An 8,852-nucleotide genomic window follows, 5' to 3' on the forward strand; every position below is an offset into this window, starting at 1 on the left:
CTCCCCGCCCTCTGAGTCCCGCCTCTGTCCAGGGTTCTCCTGGCACACCGAGCCCCGCCCCCGGGTTGGCCCCGCCACCGGGTGGGTCCGCCCCACCCCGCCCCACCCCGCCCCGCACGTGCACCCACACCCGCGCGAACACCCGCGCCCAGGTCCAGTCTCCGCGCACTGGCCGACTTCGTAGTACCCTGGCCTCGCCCCCCGCGTCCCCGTGCCCTGCCCTGCTCCGTCGAATACTGTCGCCATCAACGCACCGGACCGTTCGCTTGGATAACTTCCCTCTCCACTCCCAACTCCATCCTAAGCCCCATGAGGACAGGGTCTTTTTGGGTTTTGCTCACTGGCTTCTCCCAAGCGCACAGATCAGGGCCTGGGGTACAAGCTTGTTGCAAACAATCTGCAGACGTTCCCTCGGATTCGCTTGTGACGTTTGTACAACTCTTCACCAAGATGATGTTCCCAGTGACCACACGCCTCGTAGCCCAGTTAACCCAGTCTATTCATACCTCATAGAACCGATAGGACAGGGGCAAAACTGAACTGGGGCATTCAGCCATAGAATAAAAGAAGTCCTCCTAGGCCTGGGCCTCGCTGAACTCATTAAGTGCACAATAAAACACATAATTCTTAGATAAAACAATCGCTCATTGGCAAATAAGTTTAACTGGTAACATTCCACTCTGAGACTAGTCCAGTATGAGAACCTTAGAGTTGAAAGCATCAACCAAGTAAGAAATGGATCTATACTAAGTACCAATAAACCTTGTAAGGCAGTTTTATGTGCAGTATTAATATTGCACTCTCAACAACTGCATCTTGCCATAGAAATTACAACGGTCATTGTAATGCCTAAGACACCACAGTACATACAGCAGGAGCGGGGAGAAGAGAGGAAAGCAGAAGGATATAAGAGTAAGAAATTGAAAGACGGGAGGAAAAAGTTTCTCCCTAGGCACCCTATTATAATTGCATTACAAGAGATACAAAAAAACCCTTTAAAGTAACATCACTTAATTATGTGTTCATAATCCAATTTGTGAAAATGCATATGTGTGCCACATACCTGACAAGAAAAGGTCTAATGCCTTATATGATATAGATAGAATAGATAGATATAGATATACAAAACCTCTTGATTAAAAACATAGAAACAATTACTAAATTTTTCTAGTTTGCTTAGGCCCTGTGTGAATTTTGAAAATACAAACGGCTTTAAAATACTGACTTTTTTTGGCATCTTAGTGCCCCGACCAGGGATAGAATCCGAGCCCCCTGCAGTAGAAGAACGGAGTCTTAACCACAGGACCGCCAGAGAAGTCCCTAAAATACTAGTTTGAACAATGTAGTAAAACAGCGGGTCTACTTTTATAGACAATAGCACCATCTTCTGGCCTTATGGGATATTGCTGCAGTGTTGCGCTTGGACAACAACAGCCAAAAATCACTAACATTTTTGTCCTTTCCTCACCCCTCAGAAGACAAGCAAATGATTTAATCAGCTGAGCAATCCATGAGCCAGACACCTGCTACCCCTGGCACAGGGCAGCAAGTAAATCTCAAGTAAAGATAACGATGACAGGAAGAAGGAAGGGAGTGGAAGTGAGGAAAAGAAGCCCAAATTTTATCTCAAATGTTATCTTTAAAACCAATTCACAACAGAAGGATGTTTTTCCCTTCGTAAGTGATAATTTTTTTAAATATGAATACATTTTAGTAAGAAAAATACTTTGGTACTGACTCACAGGAATATACAATATTACATACAACAAAACGGCTTTTGTTTTGTTTTTGCCAAACACAAATTCATGACTAATATACTGTGTTTAAAGTAAACTTCTTGCCTTTGTGAGCTTATATGGAATTAAGTTGAGGCAATATGACAAGTTAAATGTTTGATCCTTCTGTATACAGTAAAAATAAAAGGTAAATCCTTAAAAAATCCTAGCTATCTTCTATTATATTGATAAATCTAGTCAATGTATACCCTGAACCCTTGATGCTTTTTTATACAAAGACAGTATAATTGTACTAATATTTATATGATTTTCAGAACCCTTTATAATTTTGATAAGCCTCACTGTCCACCACCACCACCACCCCCAGGACTCTTAGAAAGTGACTGCTGACAGCTCAAAGGCTCTCAGAGGCTGACACGATCTCTGCAGGTCCAAGCAACACTGTGGGATAACCCGGGACCTCCCCCATTTTCTCATTTTCAACTCAAAATCGAAGATTCAAATACCTTTATGTACAGTATACTTTGTTCCAATTTCTGTCATTGATTTTGTTTTTGTATCCTGTGGCTTCACCACCCTTAAAAAATTGCTCTGTGTAGTTAAAATATCTGAACAACTCAAATTAACGTTTGAATGCTGTCTTCAAAGTGCCGTGAGGTCTGTGAAAAGTGGTGGCCCGTGTTAACTCTGAATATGACTTTAGTTTTCGTTGATTTTATTGTTGTATTTATTTAAAAAACAGAACCCTTGAAATGTTGTCTTATATTTAATTATCATTTTTGCAGAATAAATGTACTTCATGCTTCACACTCTTGATGTGCCGGCTGAGCTGCTCCGAGTCTTTCGGGGAGCACACTGCCTGTGCAGCCCAAGCTTATCCCAGACACTCCCAGACAATTGCTCCTAAGAGGCACATTCACCTAGAAAAGTGCACCAAAAAGGAAAAAATAGAACAGCATATCTTTTTCAGTGTTATAACCTAGATTTTTCACTGCCTACAATTATAATACCTTATAACTTTACAGTGATATTTTATACTTTCAAAGTGCTTTCTTCAGTTATACAACTTGAAGATCAGATATTATTTATCTCACAGATGACATCGTACAGATGACAAAATACAGGGCTGGTAATGAAAGATGTAGACTGGGATCCAGGCCTCCTGATCAGCCCAGCTCTTTCTGCTACACTAAAACGTCTCTCAACTAGCCCAGAACAATTTAAAAAGTCCTCACACTTCATCTCATCCTGTACCAAGCAGGAGTACAGTAAAAAGCAGATGCTTTAAAATTTGTACATACCAATATGATCGATTAAACTTCTGATAGTTTAAACACTTTAAATAAATGATGTGATGCCCCATCTCCCTTGATTGGTCCTTGTGAATTCATTAGCACTTAAGTTTCACCCCAGCAGTTATCTCCCCACAGTAGTACTCATCTTCAAAGCAATCTATATGACTTCATCCCCATCAAAGGGCTGTAAATGATCACTCCTCTAAGGAGGTGAATTCCATCAACAATCCTAAATGCAATTTGAAACTCATCTCTTGTAATCAGTTATCAGATTGAATATTAACCAAAATCTTTAAAATCTGTCATGAAAATTAGCATGTAACCTTATATGCAGAACTAGAAGTACATAGGCCAGATAAGAACACAACAGAATTGGTTTCCTCAAGTCTATAAACTTCTAAAGAATTAGCTTTTTTCTTATGGCAAGGATACATGTTTATTGGAAAACATTTAGTAAATATCCATTAATGCCCTTTTACTAAGTTATAACCTAAACCAGTGTTTTTCCACATTTTCATTCTGCATCATCTAATATGTAAGTTTACCTATCCTACCTTGATTAGATAAATTTATATACCTATTGATAAAAATTGAGGAAAAGTAGAGGAATGAGGTAAAACATATGAAGAGTAGCATATCGGTATGTCCATGGGGGACTCTGGAAAATCATAGGCCAAACAATAGTCATGTTTCAACTTCTTAATGTGATTCTCCTTTGAAACAATTATTTTAAAACCAACAAGGAGAGATGGTATTCTCATCCTGAATATAAGTAAAATTATTAGCTTCAATTAGTTAAGAAGATTTGATTTGGAAAAATCTCATAGATCTAAATTTTAAGCCAAGCCACTATTTTACTCTTAGAGAAATTTGAGTCTGCAGGAGATATGTGATTTACTTTAAATTACTGCTAGTCGCCGAAAGTAATTCAAATATACTTCCTATAACATAAGCTTTCCAGATGCTCTTTTTTAGCCATATTGCCTAGTTCTCATTGGATTTCAAAAGTTAGGATAAGCAGTAGTTTAGTTCTTAATTCCAATGGGAAATAGAAAATAACATAAGGCACAAATATATCATAGAAAAATGTTGATGTTTAACAATAATTGCTTGAAAATATAGATTCTCAATAAAACTTTTAAGAGACCAGAGTTTTGGGTTGTTTAAGGTAAAGAGACAATCCATTTTCAGGCCAAACTCATACCTTATTGATGAGACAAAGCTAAACTATTTTTTTCAAACCTCTGTTAATTTCTTTTTATCTTTTAACCAAAAAAAGAAAATGAAAAATGGCCCTTTCTTTTTGCTCAAAAAACCTTGTCTTTTTCCCCTAACGTACACAGGTAGAAGTCTAGAGCTGCTCTCACATATAGAATTCTACTCTGACCCTGTGAAAGGCTCATTTCTCTTCCAAAGTCAACATGTAACCAACACACATGTGGCTCACCTTCTAATTAAATAAGCAATGAATTAAGCACCTTCTAGTTAACCTCTAAGGCTTGCCTTGGTAATTTTTGTGGAAGGTTATAGGTACGGCTGTACTCATATTTATTCACTCACTGTTCTGTGAATTCCTGTGGCCTCTTGATCCTTTCTCAAGAGTCATTCATGGAGCACATCTTTCTCCTATTTGTTATGCATGCTCATTCCTCTCAAGAATTGAAAGTTGTAACCCTTGCTCCTACTTTCTGCCTAGTCATCATAATCCTTCTAAAGAGAAGAAAATCATTGACATTGAAATTCATAAAGACATGACTCCCAGATTTCAACCTGAAGCTCTACAATATTTTAAACAAACTTCCTCACTATTCTTTTAATGGTATTATTATTCCCTTGCAAGATTTGGTAAGTAATGGTCATTCTTCAACTGTAATACTTTCATAATGCCACTGACATTTTCAGTTTTAACTAAATTATATACATTTTTTTCTTTTTAGCAGAAGCAAATTTTAATTTTACTTATGTTACAGGATTATAAATATTGGGCCAACTTTCCTCATCCACAGCAGGGCACCGAAGTAACCACCCAGATAATGTAGGCCAACTACTCACAACTTTTATTCTGATTTAACACATAAGATAGAAGGCATTCATTTATATAACAATCCTACAAGCATATCTAGGGATATTTGAAATTCTCAGCCACCTACCTATTTATACTTCCACTGATTTCTCTCCACTCAAGAAAGCATGTCATTATGCAAGACAATGAACATGACAAAACTAAACACCTAACAGCATAGGCTTAGCACCTTAAGTTTGCCTTAATTATTCTACAGTAAATTAACACATTAATATTTAAATGAAATTCTTTCAAAGCACCTAAAAATGTGTAAAATAACTAAGAAGAACTTATAAAGTAATAGAAGTGTATTAAAAGAGATTACCCACAACTCCAGGCAGGTCCCCTCTCATAATCTCATTTTACAAACAGGCAAATGAGGCCTGGCCCAGACAGATCAGCCTGCTGCAGTCCTGTCGTTATCAACTCAGATATAAGACCGCAGCTGGCCATCAACTTTTACCTGTACAGACCACAACACGAAAACTAGCATTTTTCAGTGATTAAGTAAAGTACCAACTGATTGGAATCTCTATTATACATATTTTAGAACAATAATATAACATGTGAAGACATTCAATATCTCAAAAAGACTTTAATTAATTCTGAATAAGTCTTTGAAAAAGAACCTAATATTGCCAGGGAAAATTAAAAATAAGTAACTGGGCTTCCCTGGTGGTGCAGTGGTTGAGAGTCCGCCTGCCGATGCAGGGGACACGGGTTCGTGCCCCGGTCCGGGAGGATCCCACGTGCTGCGGAGTGGCTGGGCCCGTGAGCCATGGCCGCTGAGCCTGCACGTCCGGAGCCTGTGCTCCGCAATGGGAGAGGCCACAGAAGTGAGAGGCCCGCGTACCGCAAAAAAAAAAAAAGAAGTAAAAAGAAGTAACTACTGAATTAATTTCATCTACCATATTTAAAACAACCTCTACTTGTAATATACAAGCTATTTAACCAATTCTTACAATCAGGTTTATTAAAAACTGAAGGTTCCAATTTAACATGTTTTACCTAATCCAAAGACACTAGTTTTAGTAATATAATGCCAGAAAAAAGTAATCAAGTTTGATTTGAAACATTATTTACAACTTTAGTTTAAAAAATTAAAAATTCCATATATTTAACAATCCAGTCAAAAGGCAGAGTGTAAAAAAAAAACAAGATTCTACTATATGCCATCCATGGGAGATACACTTTATGTTGAAAGATACAGATTACTTGAAAGTTAAAGGATGGAAGAAGATACAATCATGCAGACAGCAACCATAAGAAAGCAAAACAGAGTTTAAAACAAAAATATTATTATACATAAATAAAAATATTATTAGAGATAAAGGGATATATGCGTATAACAATTATAAATATATATAACAGAGCACCAAAATACATGAAGCAAAAACTGACAGGAATGGAGACTTCCCTCGTGGTCCAGTGGTTAGGGCTCTGCACTTTCACTGCTGTGAGCCTGGGTTCAATTCCTGGTCAGGAAACTAAGATCCTGTAAGTGGCATGGAATGGCAAAAAAGAAAAAACCTGACAGGAATGAAGGGAGAAATAGGCAATTCAACAATAACAGTTGTTGACTTCAATATTCCACTTTCATTAGTGATTGAACAACTAGGTTAGAACCACTAATGGACAGATCAGCAAGGAAATATTTGAACAACACTATGCCCAGCAGGCATCTAGAGAACACTCCACCCAACAACAGAATATACATTTTTCTCAAGTGCACATGTGAACATTCTCCAGGATAAGCAGTATATTATAAAACAAACCTCAATAAATGTAAAAGGATAGAAATAATACAGAGTATGTTCCCCAACCACAATAAAATGAAATTAGAAATTAATGTAGCAGGGGAAAAAATTGGGTAACCCACAAATACATGGAAATCAACACATTCCTAAATAGCCAATGGGTTAAAGAAGAAATCAAATGGGAAATCAGAAAATACTTTGAGATGGAGGAAAATGAAGAACAACATACCAAAACTTATGGGATGCACCTAAAACAGTGCTTAGAGGAAAATTTATAGCTGTAAATGACTATATTAAGAACAATCTCAAATCAATAACCTGTGTACCTTACACTAGAAAAAGAAGAGCAACTAAACCTAAAGCAAGAAGGACACAAATAACAAAGATCAGGGTGGAAATTAATGAAATAGGGAATAGAAAAACAAAGAAAAATCAATAAAACCAAAACCCAATTCTTTGAAAAGATCAACAAAATTGACAAACCCTTAGCTAGACTGACCAAGAAAAAAAAAAGGGAGAGAGAGCAGACTCCAATTACTAGAATAAGAAATGAAAGAGAGGACATTACCATTGACCTTATAGGAATAAAAAGGTATAAAGGAATACTATGAACAATTGTATTATACATCAAAATTAGATAACTTAGACGAAATGGACAAATTCCTATAGAGACACAAACTACCAAAACTGCCTTAAGAAAAAAAATAGACAATCTGGATAGACCTATAACACCTGAAGAGATTGACTTAGTAATCAAAAAACTACACAACGTAACACCCAGGCCCAGATGGCTTCCAAATTCTACCAGTTAAAGTGAGAAATGACAAAAATTTTTCACAAACTCTTCCCCAAAAATAGAAGCAGCGGGCGGGGGGCGGGGAACACTTCCAACTCATTTTGTGAGACAAGTTACTCTGATACCAAAATCAAAGACATCACAAGGAAAGTAAACTACAAACCAGTATCGCTTATGAATATGGACACAAAAATCCTCAACAAAATAGTACTAGCGAACTGAACATAGCAACATATAAAAAGAATTATACACCTTGACCAAGTACAATTTGTCCCAGAAATTCACAGTTGGTTTAACATTTGGTAATTAATTCATGTAATATGCCATATCAATAGAATAAGAAACAAAAATCACATAATCATCTTAATAGACACAGAAAGAGTATTTGACAAAACCCAGTAACCTTTTGTGATTAAAAATTTTTTAAAGGAGGAGTAAAATGGAACTCCCCCAACCTAATAAAGGGCATCAATGAAAAAACCAGTTAACATCACAGTTAATGGTGAAAGACTAGATGATTTCCCCTGAGATCATGAATAAGACAAGGATGTCCGCTTTCATCACTTCTATTCAACATTGTGCTTGGGGGTACCAGCCAGGGTAATTAGGCAAATAAGTGAATGAATAAGTAAATACATCCAGATCAGAAAAGAAGTAAAACTATCTCTCCTTGCAGATAACTTGATTGTGTATAAAGAAAATCCTAAGGAATCCATCAAAAGAAAAAAACTATTAGAACTAATAAGTGAGTTCAGCAAGGTTGCAGGATACATTAATATACAGAAATCAATTGTATTTCTGTACACCTTCAATGAACAACGCAAAAATAAAATTAAGGGAAAAAATCCACTTACAATAGCATCAAAAATAATAATAGGAATAAATTTAACAAAAAAAAGTACAAAACTTACACTCTGAACACTACATTGTTGAAGGAAATTAAAGATTTAAAATAAATGTGAAAACAACCCAAGCTCATGAATCATAAGGTTTAGCATTATTAAGATGGTGATACTACCCAAAGCAAGACACAAATTCAAGGCAACCTAGAATCCTGCCTGCCTTTTTGTAGAAATTGACAAGCTGATTCTAAAATTCATATGAAATTGCAAAGGACCCAGAATAGCCAAAACAATCTTGAAAAAGGACAAAGTTGGAAGACTCTCACACTTCCCAATTTCAAAACTTACAACAAAGTAGTGATAA

Source organism: Globicephala melas, chromosome 13, assembly GCF_963455315.2.
Source record: "Globicephala melas chromosome 13, mGloMel1.2, whole genome shotgun sequence".
Lineage (NCBI taxonomy): Eukaryota > Metazoa > Chordata > Mammalia > Artiodactyla > Delphinidae > Globicephala > Globicephala melas.